At 37.5% G+C, this 19,949-nt stretch overlaps 1 protein-coding gene across 12 annotated transcripts in view; it reads left to right on the top strand.

Annotated features, from left to right (window-relative positions):
• GRM7 (glutamate metabotropic receptor 7) overlaps positions 1-19,949 on the top strand; it is an 858,094-nt gene that overhangs the window by 45,516 nt on the left and 792,629 nt on the right. The gene's annotated exons all lie outside the window — the stretch shown is intronic.

Genomic DNA, 19,949 nt, shown 5'->3' with positions numbered 1-19,949 from the left:
AGACCCACAAATATTTACATCTACCAAGCACCGTGCTGGCAACTGCAGCTTACCAGCACTTCTTTCCTGGGCCCTGGATAATTTGCAGTAGTTGGATCTGAGCTATCCACTTGATGTGGACACTAGTCCCCTTGTAGCCCTGTCACAGGAGCCTTTAATCATTCGTGGCCAAAAACAAAGGAAATGGGCAAGAGTTACTGCTCTGCTTATCAGAAAGTGTCTCCTAAAGTCTTGTCTCCTAAATCATTTTTCCAGCCCCTTTATAGTAATTCTTTCTTTCTTCACATTTCTTGGCCTACTGAACACTATAATCAAATCCACCCTCAATTTTCTTTTTTCTGAAGTATATAAAACTACATTTTCTTCAGGCTTTTTTTTAAAAAAATGATAATTATCTTGTTTGTTTGTATTTAGAAAATCTAATGAGATCACATATTTAAAAATCACATACTATCAAAAGATAAATAGTAGTAGTAATTCCTTCTGGAATTTTTTTCCCCCTCATCCAACCAATGTTAGGTCCCTTACCCCCTTTCTTAGCAACTTTTATTAATTTCTTATGTGTCTATCAGAAGTTTTTTGTGGACATAGGCAAAGGCCCATGTGTATGTTTCAGAGGTTACTGTTGTCATGAATTCACAGAAGCCGGACCCTGGAAAGCATTAAGTGGTCCTGAGCACCCCATTTCCAATGAGAGAGCGTAGCAGTGCTCAAACGGCTGGGTGTCCTATAATTCAACTCAATTCTGGCACTGTCTACCTGTAGATAGCATCAGATCTCACATGTTAAGGGCTCAGTCCAGCAGGAATGCACACACACACTTCAGGTGCCAGTCACCAAGTATATGTTGTCACCTGTGCTTCTGACCCTTGTACCACGATCAGAGGTTCCAACGACCCCCTTCTTAGCTTTAATTAATTTGCTCGACTCAGAACTCACAGAAATATTCTATTAACTAGATTAACCGGTGTATTATAAAATGATAAAACTCAGCAACAGCCAGATAGAAAACATGTATAGGACAAGGTATGGGGAGAAAGCATGGAGCCCACTCTCCCCAAATCTCCATGTGCTCACCAACTGGGAAGCTCCCTGAACCCTGTCCTTGGGGGTTTATGGAGGCTTCAGTACACAGGCGTGACTGAATAACTCAGTGGCCATGGGCGATTGAGCTCAATCTTGAGTGGCTCTTCCCTGCCCTGAGGTCAAGGGCGTGGGACTGAAAGTTCCAACCTCTAATCACAACTTTGGCTCCACAGGCTCCCATCCTTACGTGCTTTCCAAAGATCACCTTGTTAACATAACAAAAGACACCATTATCATCTCATCACTTAGGAAATCCCAAGGGTTTTAGAAACTCTGTGGCAGAAACTGGGACAGAGACCAAAAATATAATTCTTACTACTCCTAAATCACAGTTATCTAGGTAAATGTTTGTATCACCCCAAACAGGCAGTAGTCACCAGGGAAAATAAGTTAATTGCCAGTCTTTTCTATTAATTTTTAAAAATCAGATTTAAGAAGAGAATTTTTTTAATGGCCAGTGAAAATGTCTCTTACTTTAGCTCTTGCCTTTTTCTACTTATTATTTATTTTTTCAATTTTTAGTTTAGTTTTGAAAAGTGTCTTTAAGTTATTTTAAGGTTAGAACCGAACCTTCCAGGGTTAAAAAGATATTGCGTCTCTTGAAAGAGATTATTTTAGACTTAGTGAAATGGATTTGATGCTAGAGAACATGTGACATCATACGTTTGACCTTTTTGAAATGATTTACATTATATCAGCTACATTTTAAGTCCAGCAGCTATAACCAAAAAAAAAGAAAAAAAAAACCCTACTAATTAAGGCAACTTTGCAGATTGATGGTATTAGATTATCAATTAAGATCTCAGTTTTAAACCAGATTTTTCCTCTAAATAGTGATCCAAAGACCACTAGTTTTACGGTCAGTCTAACTAGTCAGACAGACGTCTGATTGTTTAGTGCCTTCACTTGAAGTTTGTTAAATATTTTGAATAGCACCTATGCTCCCATGGGACATTAGTGAACGTGAAGTCAACAAAAAAGAAAAAAAAAGAAAAAGGATTTTGTTGTAAAATAAACTTGAGAAATCCTGGGTTCAGTAAATTTAAACATGTTTCGTGACTGGAGGACTTTTGAGATGTGGAATGAGCTATAATGTGCTCTGTGAATTTCACTGTTAAGTAGTGTTTGGTCTGAAGTGTTTTTAAACTTTATTTGGCTCTACAACCCTTTGTCAGTGGAACATTTTAAAGGACTCTGTTTCTAGCAACTTTGGAAAATGCTGTTCTGGTCTCAGTTAAGCCCTTGAAATCTTAGCATTTGGAAGGAGATCCACACACAAGCTCATCCAATTTCTGGTACAGAAATCTACCATGTATCCATGCTATAGGCTCACTCAGCTGTGGATGAGTATTTTGATAACAAAGTGCTCACTACCCCTAAATCATCTGCTTCTATAGTCAGAATGCTGGTCTGTTAGGAGGTTTTAACTTTTTAAGTGCCTTTTACTATTAGAAAATTTTAAGTTTTAAAATTTTGTCTCTTGGACCTAGATCTGATCTCTGGATTAAGATAAGTCCTACTCAAGTAAAAGAATCCTTATTTTTCAAGAATGATTTGTACATAAAAAAAAAAATCCATATACTTAAAATCATCTGTAAATAGTGACTGAAGAGTAATTGAAAATACATTTGAAAATAATTTTCATTTGAAATTTATGTCAAAATATGTTATTATATATACGAATCCAGTATATTTTCTCTTATAGCCAGTAAAATTTAGGTTAAATTTTAATTAAGCACAAGTGCTACAATTAAAAAAAAAGAATTACATTTTGTTTTGAGTGATTATTTCAGCAAAACTGATTTACGGGACAGTAAACTGTCCTTCACTGCATGTTCAATGTTAGCAGCTCAAACAGACAGCCTAATTCTGGTAAAAATTCAAGAGTTTTCCAAGGCCTTCTCTTAATTATTTGATACCCAATTGTTTATCTTTTACTTCTATTGTATCTCTTTTTTAAATCGTTAACTACACATCCTCATTTATCAATGGCTTTGTATGTGTAACCCAGCAGATCTCTGGTATTATTTACAATGGCTTCATGATATTATATCTTTAAAATTCAGAATTTCACTTTAAAGTTGATTTGAATTTTATTTCTATTATACGGTATTATGTTTATGTTATGAATCCATCAGTGAGTAATTTGCTGAAACAGGATGAGCAGTTTGCTGACTTAGAAGGGCTGGAATCTATAGACACCTTAAAATTAGGATGTAGATAATGAATAGTGGATGACAAGAAACCCTGTTATATGAAAACAGGAATAATGAGTGTTCCAAATCTTATCTTTTCTGTTCTTACTTTTCTCCAAAGATTAGTTCTAGAGTCCTTAATTCTCCGTTCAGTATTAAATGATTGACTATTTGCAGCCTTCCCACCATTCTCCCCACTTCTAGGTCTGAGTTTGGTAAACCTTTTGGTTTCATCCTTTCTTTGTGAAGTAGTGTTCCTAGTCAAGCCAGAAGGCTGTTCCATTGAAGGTTTAGCATTTTAGTGATTTTAGTAGTAAGGGTAAGGATAAGTGGTCTTCAGCCCGTCACAGTCTTCCACCCAACCTTTCTTCAGATGAATTTCCTGCAGTAGAAAAATTAGAGAACCAGGCTGAATGATTGAGTCCCTGACTATGACTAGCAATGAACTACTCAGCCCTGGCTTCCTGGGCATGCCATCCTTCAAAAACAGCCTGCCAGATGGAATCTCAATCCCCTAGCTTGGCATTCAAGATACTCATACTCTAATCCACCAAAATCCACTTCCAGTAATTCTCCCCATTTCTTTCATACAGCAAATATCCATTCACCCAACTGCATTCACTTATCTGGAGTACAAGTTCTTTTCCTTATATTCCAATATATCCCTATTTCATCTGCCTAGGAAGTCTTTCAAATTCTTCACAATCGTAAATCCTACATGGTCTTTACTTTCCTACCTTTACAACTTGACCTTAAGAAAATTTTTGCTTTCCAACATCTATAAGTCAATCAATCAATAAACCATTAATAAGTTCATAGGCTGCTTCAATACAGTTCTCCTCAATACAAATATAGTGGTCAATCCTTAATAATAACAGCTTATATTTGATCACATAGAAATGTATTTTAACTCACATATTTGTTATCTAAAATGATAGTATAGCACTCTTCATTTTGTTGGTTATTTTCACATGTTTTAATGTCAGTATCACCTCTTTGAAGACTTAAAGTATATGATGTCCATTTTTTCAGTATTTTAGTGTCCTGCCCTGTTTTACACTTAGTGGGTGTTCAATAAATGACTTCGACACTTCACAGAATGGAGAAAATTTCCCCTAATCCTACCTAATCCTACAAGCGTTGACCCTATCTGACTTTGCACATCACTTGTTAATGGCAGCTGGGTAGTTGTGCTTGATAGAAATTCAAGAAAAAATTTCTACATGTTTCAAGACCAAAGCCACAGTCATATGAGGACCTTAGCATCATGAATATATTTTTAAACATATACAATGGAGAATTGCACTTTTATGATTTTGTGATGAATCACATGTAAAACAGTCATTCACATTTTATTTATTTATTATTATTTTTAAATATCTTTATTGGAGTATAATTGCTTTACAATGGTGTGTTAGTTTCTGCTTTATAACAAAGTGAATCAGCTATACATATACATATATCCCCATATCTCCTCCTTCTTGCATCTCCCTCCCACCCTCCCTATCCCACCCCTCTAGGTGGTCACAAAGCACTGAGATGATCTCCCTGAGCTATGTGGCTACTTCCCACTAGCTGTCTATTTTACATTTGGTAGTGTATATATGTCCATGCCACTCTCTCTTTGTCCCAGCTTACCCTTCCCCCTCCGCGTGTCCTCAAGTCCATTCTCTATGTCTGCGTATTTATTCCTGTCCTGCCCCTAGGCTCTTCAGAACCATTTTTTCTTTCTTTCATTTTTTTTTTTTTAGATTCCATATATCTGTGTTAGCATATGGGATTTGTTTTTCTCTTTCTGACTTACTTCACTTTGTATGACAGACTCTAGGTCCATCCACCTCACTATGAATAACTCAATTTCGTTTCTCTTTACAGCTGAGTAATATTCCATTGTATATATGTGCCACATCTTCATTATCCATTCATCTGTCACTGGACACTTAGGATGCTTCCATGTCCTGGCTATTGTAAATAGAGCTTCAAAGAACATTGTGGTACATGTCTCTTTTTGAATGATGATTTTCTCAGGGTATATGCCCAGCAGTGGGATTGCTGGGTCGTATGGTAGTTCTATTTTTAGTTTTTTAAGGACCCTAAATACTGTTCTCCATAGGGACTGTATCAATTGACATTCCCACCAACAGTACAAGAGTGTTCCCTTTTCTCCACACCATCTCCAGCATTTATTGTTTGTAGATTTTTTTGATGATGGCCATTCTGACCAGTGTGAGGTGATACCTCATTGCAGTTTTGATTTGCATTTCTCTAATGATTAGTGATGTTGAGCATCCTTTCATGGGTTTGTTGTCAATCTGTATATTTTCTTTGGAGAAATGTCTATTAAGGGCTTCTGCCCATTTTGGGATTGGCTTGTTTGTTTTTTTGATATTGAGCTGCATGAGCTGCTTGTATATTTTGAGATTAATCCTTTGTCAGTTTCTTCATTTGCAAATATTTTCTCCCATTCTGAGGGTTGTCTTTTGGTCTTGTTTATGGTTTCCTTTGCTGTGCAAAAGCTTTTAAGTTTCATTAGGTCCCATTTGTTTATTTTTGTTTTTATTTCCATTTCTCTAGGAGGTGGGTCAAAAAGGATCTTGCTGTGATGTATGTCATAGAGTATCCTGCTTATGTTTTCCTCTAAGAGTTTTATAGCGTCTGGTCTTACATTTAGGTCTTTAATCCATTTTGAGTTTATTTTTGTGTATGGTGTTAGGGACTCTTCTAATTTCATTCTTTTAAATGTAGCTGTCCAGTTTTCCCAGCACCGTTATTGAAGAGGCTGTCTTTTCTCCATTGTATATTCTTGCCTCCTTTATGAAAAATAAGGTGACCATATGTACGTGGGTTTCTCTCTGGGCTTTCTATCCTTTCCATTGATGTATATTTCTGTTTTTGTGCCAGTACCATACTGTCTTGGTTAGTGTACCTTTGTAATATAGTCTGAGGCCTGAGAGCGTAATTCCTCTAGCTCTGATTTTCTTTCTCAAGATTGCTTTGACTATTCAGGGTCTTTTGTGTTTCCATACAAATTGTGAAATTTTTTGTTCTAATTCTGTGAAAAATGCGTTGGTAGTTGGATAGGTATTGCATTGAATCTGTAGATTGCTGTGGGTAGTATTGTCATTTTCACAATGTTGATTCTTCCAATCCAAGAACATGGTATATCTCTCCATCTGTTTGTATCATGTTTAATTTCTTTCATCAGTGTCTTACAGTTTTCTGCATACAGGTCTTTTGTCTCCTTAGGTAGGTTTATTCCTAGGTATTTTATTCTTTTTGTTGCAGTGGTAAATGGGAGTGTTTCCTTAATTTTTCATTATTAGTGTATAGGAATGCAAGAGATTTCTGTTTATTTATTTTGTATCCTGCTATATAACCAAATTCATTGATTAGCTCTAGTAGTGTTCTGGTAGCATCTTTAGGATTTTCTATGTATAGTATCATGTCATCTGCAAACAGTGACAGCTTTACTTCTTCTTTTCCAATTTGGATTCTTTTATTTCTTTTTCTTCTCTGATTTCTGTGGCTACAACTTCCAAAACTATGTTGAATAATAGCGGTGAGAGTGAACAACCTTGTCTTGTTCTTCATCTTAGAGGAAATGGTTTCAGATTTTCACCACTGAAAACGGTGTTGGCTGTGGGCTTGTTATATATGGCCTTTATTATGTTGAGGCAAGTTCCCTCTATGCCTACTTTCTGGAGGGTTTTTATTATAAATGGGTGGTGAATTTTGTGGAAAGCTTTCTCTGCATCTATTGAGATGATCATATGGTTTTTCTCCTTCTATTTATTAATATGCTTTATCACATTGATTGATTTGCAGATATTGAAGAATGCTTTCATTCCTGGGATAAACCCCACTTGATCATGGTGTATGATCCTTTTAATGTGCTGTTGGATTCTGTTTGCTAGTATTTTGTGGAGGATTTTTGCATCTATGTTCATCAGTGATATTGGCCTGTAGTTTTCTTTCTTTGTGGCATCTTTGTCTGGTTTTGGTATCAGGGTGATGGTGGCCTCGTAGAATGAGGTTGGGAATGTTTCTCCCTCTGCTATATTTTGGAAAGTTTGAGAAGGATAGGTGTTAGCTCTTCTCTAAATGTTTGATAGAACTCGCCTGTGAAACCATCTGGTCCTGGGCTTTTGTTTGTTGGAAGATTTTTAATCACGTCTCTATTTCAGTGCTTCTGATTGGTGACTTTATATTTTCTATTTCTTCCTGGTTCAGTCTCAGAAGGTTGTGCATTTCTAAGAATTTCTGTGTTTCTTCCAGGTTGTCCGTTTTATTGGCATAGAGTTGCTTGTAGTGATCTCTCATGATCCATTGTATTTCTGCAGTGTCTGTCGTTACTTCTCCTTTTTCATTTCTAATTCTATTGATTTGAGTCTTCTTCCTTTTTTTCTTGATGAGTCTGGCTAATGGTTTATCAATTTTGTTTATCTTCTCAAAGAACCAGCTTTTAGTTTTATTGATTTTTGCTCTCGTTTCCTTCATTTGTTTTTCATTTATTTCTGATCTGATTTTTATGATTTCTTTCCTTCTGCTAACTTTGGGGGTTTTTTGGTTCTTCTTTCCCTATTTGCTTTAAGTGTAAGGTTAGATTGTTTATTTGAGTTGTTTCTTCCTTCTTGAGGTAGGCTGGTATTGCTATAAACTTCCCTCTTACAACTGCTTTTGTAGCATCCCGTAGGTTTTGCGTCATCGTGTTTTCATTGTCATTCGTTTCTAGGTATTTTTTGATTTCCTCTTTGATTTCTTCAGTGATCTCTTGGTTATTTAGTAACATATTGTTTAGCCAGCATGTTTTTGTATTTTTTACAGTTTTTTTTTTCCTATAATTGATATCTAGTCTTGTAGCATTATGGTCAGAATAGATACTTGATACGATTTTAATTTTCTTACATTTACCAAGGCTTGACTTGTGACAAGTCAATATATGATCTATCCTGGAGAATGTTCCATGAGAACTTGAGAAGAAAGTATATTCTATTCTTTATGGATGGAATGTTCTATAAATATCAATTAAGTCCATCTTGTTTAATGTGTCATTTAAAGCTTGTGTTTCCTTATTTATTTTCATTTTGGATGATCTGTCCTTTGGTGAAAGTGGGGTGTTAAAGTCCCCTACTCTGATTGTGTTACTGTTGATTTCCCCTTCTATGGCTGTTAGCATTTGCCTTATGTATTGAGGTGCTCCTATTTTAGGTGCATAAATATTTACAATTGTTATATCGTCTTCTTGGATTGATCTCTTGATCATTATGTAGTGTCCTTTTTTGTCTCTTGTAATAGTCTTTATTTTAAAGTCTATGTTGTCTGATATGACAATTGCTACTCCAGCTTTCTTTTGATATCCATTTGCATGGAATATCTTTTTCCATCCGCTCACTTTCAGTCTGTATGTGTCCCTAGTATGTGTCTGAAGTGGTTCCTTTGTAGACAGCATATATAGGGGTCTTGTTTTTGTGTCCATTCAGCCAGTCTATGTCCTTTGGTTGGAGCATTTAATTCATTTACATTTAAGGTAGTTATTGATATGTATGTTCCTATTACCATTTTCTTAATAGTTTTGGGTTTGTTATTGGAGGGTTTTTCCTTCTCTTGTATTTCCTATCTAGAGAATTTCCTTTAGCATTTGTAGTAAAGCTGGTTTTGTGGTGCTGAATTCTCTTAGCTTTGGCTTGTCTGTAAAGGTTTTAATTTCTCCGTCCAATCTGAATGAGATCCTTGCTGGGTAGAATTATCTTGGTTGTAGGTTTTTCCCTTTCATCACTTTAAATATGTCTTGCCACTCCCTTCTGGCTTGCAGAGTTTCTGCTGAAAGGTCAGTTGTTAACCTTATGGGGATTCCCTTGTATGTTATTTGTTGTTTTCCCTTGCTGCTTTTAATATTTTTTCTTTGTATTTAATTTTGATAGTTTGATTAATATGTGTCTTGGCATGTTTCTCCTTGGATATTTCCTGTACGGCACTGTCTGTGCTTCCTGGACTTGATTGCCTATTTCCTTTCCCATATAAGGGAAGTTTTCAACTGTATTCTCCTCAAATATTTTCTCAGTCCCTTTCTTTTTCTCTTCTTCTGCGACCCCTATAATTCGAATGTTGGTGTGTTTAATGTTGTCCCAGAGATCTCTGAGACTGTACTCAATTCTTTTTATTCTTTTTTCTTTATTCTGCTCTGCAGTAGTTATTTCTGCTATTTTGTCTTCCAGGTCACTTTTCTATTCTTCTGCCTCAGTTATTCTGCTATTTATTCCTTCTAGAGAATTTTTAATTTCATTTATTGTGTTCTTCATCATTGTTTGTTTGCTCTTTAGTTCTTCTAGGTCCTTGTAAAACGTTTATTGTATTTTCTCCATTCTATTTCCAAGCTTTTGGCTCATCTTTACTATCATTACTCTGAGTTCTTTTTCAGGTGGACTGCCTATTTCCTGTTCATTTGTTTCGTCTGGTGGGATTTTTCCTTGTTCCTTCATCTGCTGTGTATTTCTCTGTATTCTCATTTTGCTTAACTTACTGTGTTTGGGGTCTCCTTTTTGCAGGCTGCAGGTTCACAGTTCCTGCTGTTTTTGGTGTCTGCTCCCAATGGCTAAGGTAGGTTCAGTGGGTTGTGTAGGCTTCCTTGTGGATGGGAGTGGTGCCTGTGTTCTGGTGGATGAGGCTGCATTTTGTCTTTCTGGTGGGCAGGACCACATCCTGTGGTGTGTTTTGGGGTGTCTGTGACCTTATGATTTTAGACAGCCTGTGTGCTAATGGGTGGGGTTATGTTCCTCTCTTGCTAGTTGTTTGGCATAGGGTTTACAGCACTAGAGCTTGCTGGTCATTGAGTGGAGCTGGGTCTTAGCGTTTAGATGGAGATCTCTGGGAGAGCTTTCACCTTTTGATATTGCGTGGTGCCAGGGTGTCTCTTGTGGACCAATGTCCTGAACTTGGCTGTCCTGCCTCAGAGGCACAGGCCTGACACCCTTCAGGGCACCAAGACCCTGTCAGCCACACGGCTCAGAACAAAAGGGAGAAAAAAGAAAGAAAGAAAGTAAAAAATAAAAGTTATTAAAATAAAAATAAAATATTAAAAATTTTAAAAGTAATTTAAAAAAGAAAGAAGAGAGCAACCAAACCAAAAAAGAAATCCACCAATGATAACAAGCACTATAAAGTATACTAAAAAGCAAAAAAACAAAAGATGTACAGACAGAACCATAGGACAAATGGTAGAAGCAAAGCTATACAGACAAAATGACAGAAAGTCCACCGCCTCAATTTTGGAATGATTCATTGTCTATTCAGGTATTCCACTGCTGGGAGAGATTTCCCTTTTTCTTCTTTGTTCGCACAGCTCCTGGGGCTCAGCTTTGGATTTGGCCTCGCCTCTGCGTGTAGGTCACCTGAGGGCATCTTTTCTTCACCCAGACAGTACAGGGTTAGAGGAGCAGCTGCTTCAGGGGCTCTGGCTCATTCAGGCCGGTGGGAGGGTGGGGTACGGAGTGCGGGGCGAGCCTGCCGCAGCAGAGGCCAGCGTGATGTTGCACCAGCCTGAGGCGCGCTGTGCGTTCTCCCACGGAAGTTGTCCCTGGAATTCGGGACCCTGGCAATGGCGGGCTGCAAAGGCTCCCGGGAGGGGAAGTGTGGACAGTGGCTTGTGCTTTCACACAGGATTCTTGGTGGCTGCAGCAGCAGCCTTAGCATCTTATGCCTGTTTCTGGGGTCTGCGCTCATAGCCGCGGCTCGCGCCCGTCTCTGGAGCTCGTTTAGGCAGTGCTTTATTAATCCCCTCTCCTTGCGCACCCTGAAACAGTGGTGTCTTGCCTCTTAGGCAGATCCAGACATTTTCCTGGACTCCCTCCCAGCTAGCTGTGGCACACTAGCCCCCTTCAGGCTGTGTTCACTCAGCCAACTCCAGTCCTCTCCCTGGCATCTCACCTCTGAAGCCCGAGCCTCAGCTCCCAGCCCCCAGCCCCCACCTGCCCTGGCAGGTGAGCAGAGAAGCCTCTGAGGCTGGTGAGTGCTGGTCGGCACCGATCTGTACGGGATGCTCTCCGCTTTGCCCTTCGCACCCCTGTTGCTGTGCTCTCCTCCGTGTCTCCAAAGCTTCCCCCCCGCCCCCACTGCTCCCTGTCTCTACCAGTGAAGGGGCTTCATAGTGTGTGGAAACTTTTCCTCCTTCACAGCTCCCTCCCAGAGGTGCAGGTCCCATCCCTATTGTTTTGTCTCTGTTTTTTCTTTTCTCTTTTGCCCTACCCAAGTACGTGGAGAGTTTCTTGCCTTTTGGGAAGTCTGAGGTCTTCTGCCAGCGTTCAGTAGGTGTTCTGTAGTTGTTCCACATGTAGATGTATTTCTGATGTATTTGTGGGGAGGAAGGTGATCTCCACGTCTTACTTCTCTGCCATCTTGAAGGTTCATTCATATTTTAAATACTCTTCAGAGCACAATTTTTTAACTTTTATTTCTCTAAACATAATTATTTAATAATTAAGAGGTGTCAAAATATTACAGTTGGTTTTTCTTGTTATTCTGTTTGTTTGTTTGATCCCATATGGAATCTTGGATATTTTGGGGCAACTTATATTCTGTAGCAGTATACAGTATATATGCACAATGTTTTAAAAATCTGATGTATAAATATTGAGTTTTACTGTCACCTAGATGGCAGATATGCAAAAAATAAATTCATTAAAATATTTCTAATGTCCTGGTTTTAAAGTAGGGAGCACTTTCTCAATGTTCATCTCTTCACATAGTCATAAAATTTCCTACTTTAACAAAAGTCACTTGGTTCTCTGCACGCCAATGAACTTGAATGTTAAATTTACAAGTTCATGCTAATGTGTTCTCTGCTAAATTTGGGAAGTTTTCTTTCTGTGTATCCATTGATATTTCACTATTTATCATGGTGGTGTAAATGCTTGGGTTAGCTTGACCTAAAGGCATCCAAATTCATGGAAATGAATGTGGAAATGGGACGATATAATTAAATATCACAATTAATGGGCTTGATGCTCCTATTTCATTTTCACACAAACATATTAAAAGTAGATTTTTTTTTATTAGGTAAGACTTGATTCTATATATAGGTCAGCCAGAAGTAAAATTATTCCTAAATCAGCCTGTCTCTCAACCTAATGCATCAGCTTCAGCCTGTACACATAATGACAGTCAGACCTTGATTGGCTTTTTTCTCTTCCAACTGGCGGTGTAGACAGCAAACGGGAACCCTGTCTGAGAAGAGTTTGTGTATAGACCCAGAGAAAAATTTTAACATGGCACTGTTGTTTATGTTATGATTAACCAAATTTATTGATCCAGTCATTTATTTATGTGTTCTTACACAGTCCTGTATTCATCCATCCAGCACATTTCCTGAATACTTACCATGCACCAAATACTGAAACTACAGTAATAAGCAAAACAGACATAGCCCACGTAGTCCCGGATTTCATAATTTGGAAAGCACAGCTGGACTAGAGTTACCCTTAGGAAAAATACGTTCAAATATAATTAGATAATCACACAAATATGTGAAATGAATAATAAACATGATGCTGTAAAAGCAACGAGACCCAGTATTTTCAAGACGTCAAAGAAAGGCTTTTTTGTGTCAGTGCCATTTGAACTGAGATGGGAAGGACGCATTAACTAAACAGTGGTGGTGATGGGGAAAGTAATCACTAGCTATCTGACCTCAGATAGGTTACTTAACCAGTTTATGCATCAGTTTTCTCATCTATCAAATGACAAGGTTAAAAGTACCTACTTTATAGGGTCTGGTGAGGATTTGGTAAGAGTTTAGGACTATGTTCACTACATGGGCTCTATGTAAATATCACATATTGTTGTTACATGGCATTTTTACCCATAGTTTGCTAAGTTAGAAACATACTGAAGAAAATAAAAATAATTAAATAATACTGAATGTTGATTTCAGATTTATTCAAAGTAAGATGCAAGTGATAAATAAAACTTTCCATACAAAAGGTCACAATTCAGGTAGGGAGACAACATGGAAAATGTTGAAAGCGATGAAAATGATGATGTGAACTGCTTAAAATATGTGCATTATGAAATGACACCTAGGAAGACTGGAAATCAATGAAGTTGTGTTAATTGCTATTTTTTTTGGAAAGGAAAGATGGATGCTTGCAATAAACTTAAATGAAAGATTTTTAAAAATGGTGCCCTGGGAACAGAGAGGCACAAAAGCATGCTCATAATTTTGTGGCTTGGGCTGAAGCATTTCTCAAATGTCCTTGAAAGTTTCCAAAGACAGTCTTTCCTCAGGAAAGTATTTCTCCTGTGAGTAAATAATGTTCTTGCCTAGAAATGAAATGCAGTAATATATTACCTTGCAAGTGAACTGTTAGCAAGACTGGCAGCAGAAGTTCAGAAACAAATGTCGCATTGCAATCTAGAGTTTGAGGCTTTGTATCTGAACTTCCATAACTTCTAAAGGGATGCCCTTTGTATTAAATCAAAATAGTCCAGAGAAGAATTTTGACTTCTCTTTACTTAACTATTGAAGGATTTATTTGGAATTATTATTGTGTCATCCATGTTCTGCCTTAAATTTTCTATGGTTGAGTCGCACAATTGATAAGCTAAGGTTTCTTTTCACCATAAAAAGGCTCCTTTTAAGGAGTCCTATAATAATGACATTTAAAATACTTACTTGCTTTTGAAGAAAGCTTCATGCTTTCCAAAGTGCTTTATAAACGCATTTCTATGAGGTGGAACATGTCCTGTCAACAGTATTTTACAGAAAAGAAAATGGAGGCTGTAAAGGAAAGCTGCTTGGTCAAGGTCATTCAGTGCGTTAGGCGAGTTTTCATCACAGGAGTACTCACAGTTGAGCAGGGAATCCAGCAGGGAAAGCTTAAGGCTTTAGTCTATCTTTACACAAGTATTTTTGCATAAATGAAAATTTTACCCAAAATGAAGTGCATTAGGTACCTAGTACTGCCTTCTTGTTCCTTAGAGTCTAGTGAGGGATATAGACTGAGCATATTCTATCCCAATGAAGATAACTTAGATTTTTCTGAGGATAATCACTTGGGTTTTAGAATCTGAATTCCAGCTTGACCCCTTACATGAAGGAAGTTACTTAATCTTTCAGAGCCTGTTTCTCCATCCCTTAAACGGCGATTTGAATGCTCTCTTATATGTTTATTAACTCATTCACTTAACAAAGCACCTGCTAGATCTCAAGTACTCTGCTAAGAATGGTGAAGCTTTTCTAGGAAGCCAGAAGGTATCCTTCAGTGGATAGCGGAGGTCAAGAGAGGTTAGAGTTAAAACTTGATTTGACAGTGGGAGAAGATGAAAGTTTCACACGGCAAGGAAAAGAGAAAAAGACTGTTATACAGGTTAAAGAGCTAGACCTGGAGATATTTGGAGTGACAAAATTTCTGAATTTTGATGTACCATACTTCCTGCCTCAGTTTCCACATCTTGGAAATGGGAATAATGATTAAACATGTTTCACAGTATTCATTTGGTAGAGATTAAATGAGGATTAAATAAGCATGGAAAGTGGCGTAGGACAAATTTGATAAATTATTATGTATGAAAGTGTGTATAAATAAAATCAATTGCCATGACCCCTCTTCGTACCGAGTGATCACAGCACGCTTTAATTTTCTAGCTGAGTCTGGATATGGATTCGTAACTTTATTCAAACAGTGTATCAGGCACCACTTAACCTTTGGATTGGCTGGAAATTTTTGCTCCTCTGCTCTACTACAATTTAATTTTAATTTTGGTTTTTAAGGTACATGGGTATAAATAAGAAGAGTGTTAAAGAAATGTATTTCAGATTTTAAATTCAAAAATGTAGAAAAACTTGCTTTTACTATTTTTCATTTTACCTTTGGGTGCACTGACCAGCTACTTTTTCTTCTGCACCCAGGCAAAAGGGATTCTGAAGAAAACACTTTAAAATTTTGATTTCATATATAAGATAGTGGGAGCCTCTGCCTGCTTGATTTAGATGTGTGCTCTCCTTCGGCTTCATGTGGGAGGGGGCATACAAATAAAGGAAATTTTTATATGATTTCAAGTTGTTTAATTCCTGATATTATATTTAGCCATGACAGAGTGTTATGATTTGCCTACAACATCCATCCTTCCTTTTCTTGTACCTTACCTTGTTCAGAGAGGACTTGTGCCTGTTCTGGTTTGAATTTCTTAACCAGTTCAGCTGCTAAAATCACAGGTGAAGCTTAGTTTCTGCTGATTTAATCCACCCAATCGAGATAGAGTTTCTCATTTTATTCAGCAAATATTTACTATGCCTTAAAAAAAGATTTAAAAAAAATGCATGGTCTTATTTGCTGATGCTGCTGGGAATTAATTAATTAATTAAGTTTTAGGTTCACAGTAAAATTGAGCACAAGGTACAGAGATTTCCCACACATTCCTCTGGTGGGAATGTAATAAATGGGTACAGCCACTGTGGAAAACAGTACGGAGGTCCCTCAAAAGCTAAAAATAGAATTACGATATGATCCAGCAATCCCACTCCTGGGCATATATCCAGACAAAACTATAATTCAAAAAGATACATGCACCCCAATGTTCGTAGCATCATAGCGGCGTTATTTACGATTGCCAAGACGTGGAAACAACCTGAGTGTCCATCAACAGATCAATGGATAAAGAAGATTTTATATATATATACAATATATATATAATTTAAATATATATATATTTACATACATATATGTATATAAATACTACTCAGCCATAAAAAAGAATGAAATTAATTTTGCCATTTGCAGCAACATGGATGGACTTGGAGGGCATTATGCTAAGAGAAATAAGTCAGACAGAGAAAGATAAATACTGTATGATATCACTTATATGTGGAATCTAAGAAATAAAACAAACTAGTGAATATAACATAAAAGAAGCAGACTCACAGATATAGAGAACAAACTAGTAATTGCCAGTGGGGGAGGGGGAAAAGGCAATTTGAGAGTTGGAATTGGGGAGTGGGAAGTACAAACTATTGGGTGTATAGTAGGCTCCAGGATGTATTATACAAGAGGGGGAATATAGCCAATATTTTGTAATAAATGGAAAGTAGTCTTTAAAATTGTATAAAAATATTTTCTTTTTTAAGAAAGATACTTCTTAGCTGATAGAAGCTTTAGAAGTCTACAGAGGCAGATAATTTTAAAATTGCAGCATATAACTTCTGGAGCCTGGCTGACATTCTCATAGGAAGCCGCATGAAAATTACTTTCAAAGGCATTCATCACCTTAGCTTAAAGGAGTCTGTTCCTTCAGTGTGTATTAGTCCATGGTGCATCCTTACTTTGACTTATCTGTGAGGTTCACTTCTCGCCCCCAGGAACAAAGCCTGCAGAGGGGCAACGTGTTTGGCTTGGGAGCCTGCCCAATATGAAAAGTTTGCAGGCAAAATCAGAAAGAACAGCTGCAGGAGGAGAGATGAGGGTTGCTGACAGCTAATGATTCAGAAAGCAATTTGCATGAGAGCCTTCTGCTTAACAGGAGGCAGCATGTGCTGGGCAATGGTTTACCATCCACTGCCAAGCTGGTTTCTACACCCTGAGTCCTCGTTCCATCAAAACATGTGTCCTGAGGGAACGCCCAGCCATCAGCTTCCACTTACCTGAGTTAGCATGACCTGCCATCTAGAATTTCAGAGAGCTTTTCATTTATTAACTCACATGAATCTACTTTATCCTGAGGCTCTGGATACTAGTCCCATGCAAACTGATTTAATAACAAACGTTTGAGTGCAAATCCAAGGTCATCTAGATCATATTCTTTGACGGCTTATTGCATATGAGGCACTGCACTGTGCACTTTTTATACCATTATCGGACTTCATAACAGACCTCTGAAGTGGGTGGTTAAGTTTCCTGCCAAGGGCTCCATACACAAGAAACAATAATCAGAAAAGACCAAAGGATTATTTATTACTAGTGAGCTAGCCGCTATTACTTCATTTTGGAATTCTAATTGAGGCTTTCCTTCTCTCTTTCTCTTGCCCCCAAATCACAGATGACTAGGTCATGGGACAAGCTTAAGCTAACATGCCTTATTCTGTGAATCATAAGCTGAGCTACTGGGACAGAACCATGTGACACGTTTGTCACTTTCAAATGTACTAATTCTACCCATTGCTCCATAGATGTTCTGGTTACTGACCAATAACATTAACAATTCCTCTTCCAAGAATAGGATGGAGGGGAAAGGCACTGGATATCCTATGCCTCCCAAACATGTGAAGGCCAAAGCATGGTGGGAGGAGAAGCATATCTCTTTGTAATATGTTTTATTCCCTGTTTTATAGATGTGCCTATGGAAGATTAGAAAGGCTGAGTAACTTGTTCATGTCATGTAGCCCATGCTTTTAACTTTTTTATTATACCACTTATCCTTCTCACCTATCAATTTGCCCTTTATACTGATGTCCTGAGAAACAGACCACTGTACGGTATAGAAATGAACAACCATAAATAAGCTGGAAATGCATTTCTATTTACATTAACTAAGATAGTCACTTGTTTAAGTGAGGTCCTCCACCTTTTTAGGGACCTGAGTAAACTAACGATGTGCTTCCATTGATTAAACAAGAATTCTCCAGTATTCCATAGAAGAATCATACATTTCTTCAAGCCCTATGTATGCTTCTAGGGTCTAGATTCTAAATCAAGTAGGTTTCTGTTTTCCATTTAAAAAAAATGAACACAGGATTTCACTTGTAAATTTATTAACTTTTTTTTTTCTGTCTAGCAACAAGCAGTGACTATTGTTGGGTTGGTGGACATAGTAGAGATGGCCATTCAGAAAATCACAAATTTTAGGAACTCTAGCATTGATGTAGCTCAGAACTGTAAGAAGAGACCAGAGGAAGATCAACATGCTTTAAAGTATATTACAAATCAATGTTGAAATAGAGCTTAACATATAATTCATCTGGAAAGAAGCTCAGAACGTGATTGCCAGTTATTTAATATTCTGGTCAAAGACAGTGGAAGCACTATTAAAGTATGGCATTTTGACTGCCATTGGAAAGGTCAGGTTTCAAACAGCAGTGCACTAGTTGTGCTCAAAATGACTAAAGAATGATGAATAATTAAGTGAAGAGGGAATGGGAGACCTGCATTCTAATCTTGTTTTGGCCACTGATGGGAATCATGTGGACTTTAAGCCCATCACACAATCATTTACCACCTTGGTTTTCTCACCTGTAAAATGAGGGAGCGACTATAGTTCTTTAATAATCCTTGATGATCTTTAGCTCTATGATTCTAGAAGCACCTTGATTTAATACAGTTTGAGGATTTATGTCTAAACTCTAGCAAGCAGAAAAATGTTATTTTATTTCTAAAATGGCCTTGACATTGCGTTAACAGAGCAAATGAAATCTTTTGAGGATTGTTCAAAGAATCACAAACTTAAAATTCATCTCCATTGTTGTTTTTTATTGTCTATTTAACTTTTACTAGATCTATAATGGTTTTATTTATTTTCCTTTGCACCTGGACTGGCAGCCTGTGTGGTTGGAGAAACACATCACCACTTATTTTAGATACTTTGTTATCAGAGCCAACTCTGTAATCTTTGCTCTGCCTGTGAATTATTTATTTAATTTGATGTGTTTTTTCCTGGATTCATAGAATTTCCTTTTGTCATGATGCTTCTTTCCATTTATGGGACTGTAAATACAGCTGACTAAACCTCTCTAGTGGCCGAATACATATCAGGTCTTTTGTGTGAAGGATGCTAGCTAATCTTCCCGTTCATAGGCTGACTACATTTTCATTCATTTGCTTTTTTTCTACTCACCCCTGACAGCAGTATCTGTGGAATAAATAAAATAATGATACCTGCTACTTATTTAAATTGGATCAGAAAACTTGACCTTTTCCTAATTTTTTACATTTGCTAGCTTTGTGGCAATATGCACCCCTATTTTTCTCTGAATCTCAGTTCACCCTCTACATGGGAATAATTATGCCTACCATACAACGTGGTGATCATAAAAGAAATTCTACCATCTGCTACCATATTGGGGAAAAATATTTGGATTGACTTTGACCAGACTTGGAGGCACATGTTTGCAGTGGCCTGTTGGAAAGTACTGACTACATGGGGTACAGTGGGATACTCTGAAGGCACCTTACAGAGGTAGATAATATCTCTCCCAGGGCATCAACGCTAAAAGTGAGAAGCATTTTGATTTCTCATCAAGAAAGAAATGTTCTATGATGTTAATGGTTCTTAACTTTTGGTGATTCATTAAAATCTCCTGGGGAGCTTTTGATAATCTTAAAGCCCAGCCTGTAATTTATACCAATTAAATATGAATTTCTGGAGGTTGGACTGAGGCATTGGTATATTTTAAGGTTTGCAGAAGTAATGGATAATTTTAAGTGTCAACTCAACTATATCCTGAGATACACAGATATTTTGCTAAACATTATTTCTGGGTAAGTCTGTGAGGGTGTTCCCAGATGAGATTAGCATTTGAATTGGTACATGGAGTAAAGCAGATTTCCCTCCCCAGTGTAGGTGGGCCTCATCCAATCTCTTGAGGGCCCCAAAAGAATAAAAAGTCAGAGGAAAGGAGAATTTGCTCTCTCTGCCTGAGTGTTTGATCTGATCCCCTGCCCTCTGACTGTGGCTTACGTCAGTTCT

This window comes from Globicephala melas, chromosome 11 (genome assembly GCF_963455315.2).
Source record: "Globicephala melas chromosome 11, mGloMel1.2, whole genome shotgun sequence".
Classification (NCBI taxonomy): domain Eukaryota; kingdom Metazoa; phylum Chordata; class Mammalia; order Artiodactyla; family Delphinidae; genus Globicephala; species Globicephala melas.
Note: the sequence above shows the minus strand (reverse complement) of the source record. Positions and strands in the feature narration are given on the sequence as shown.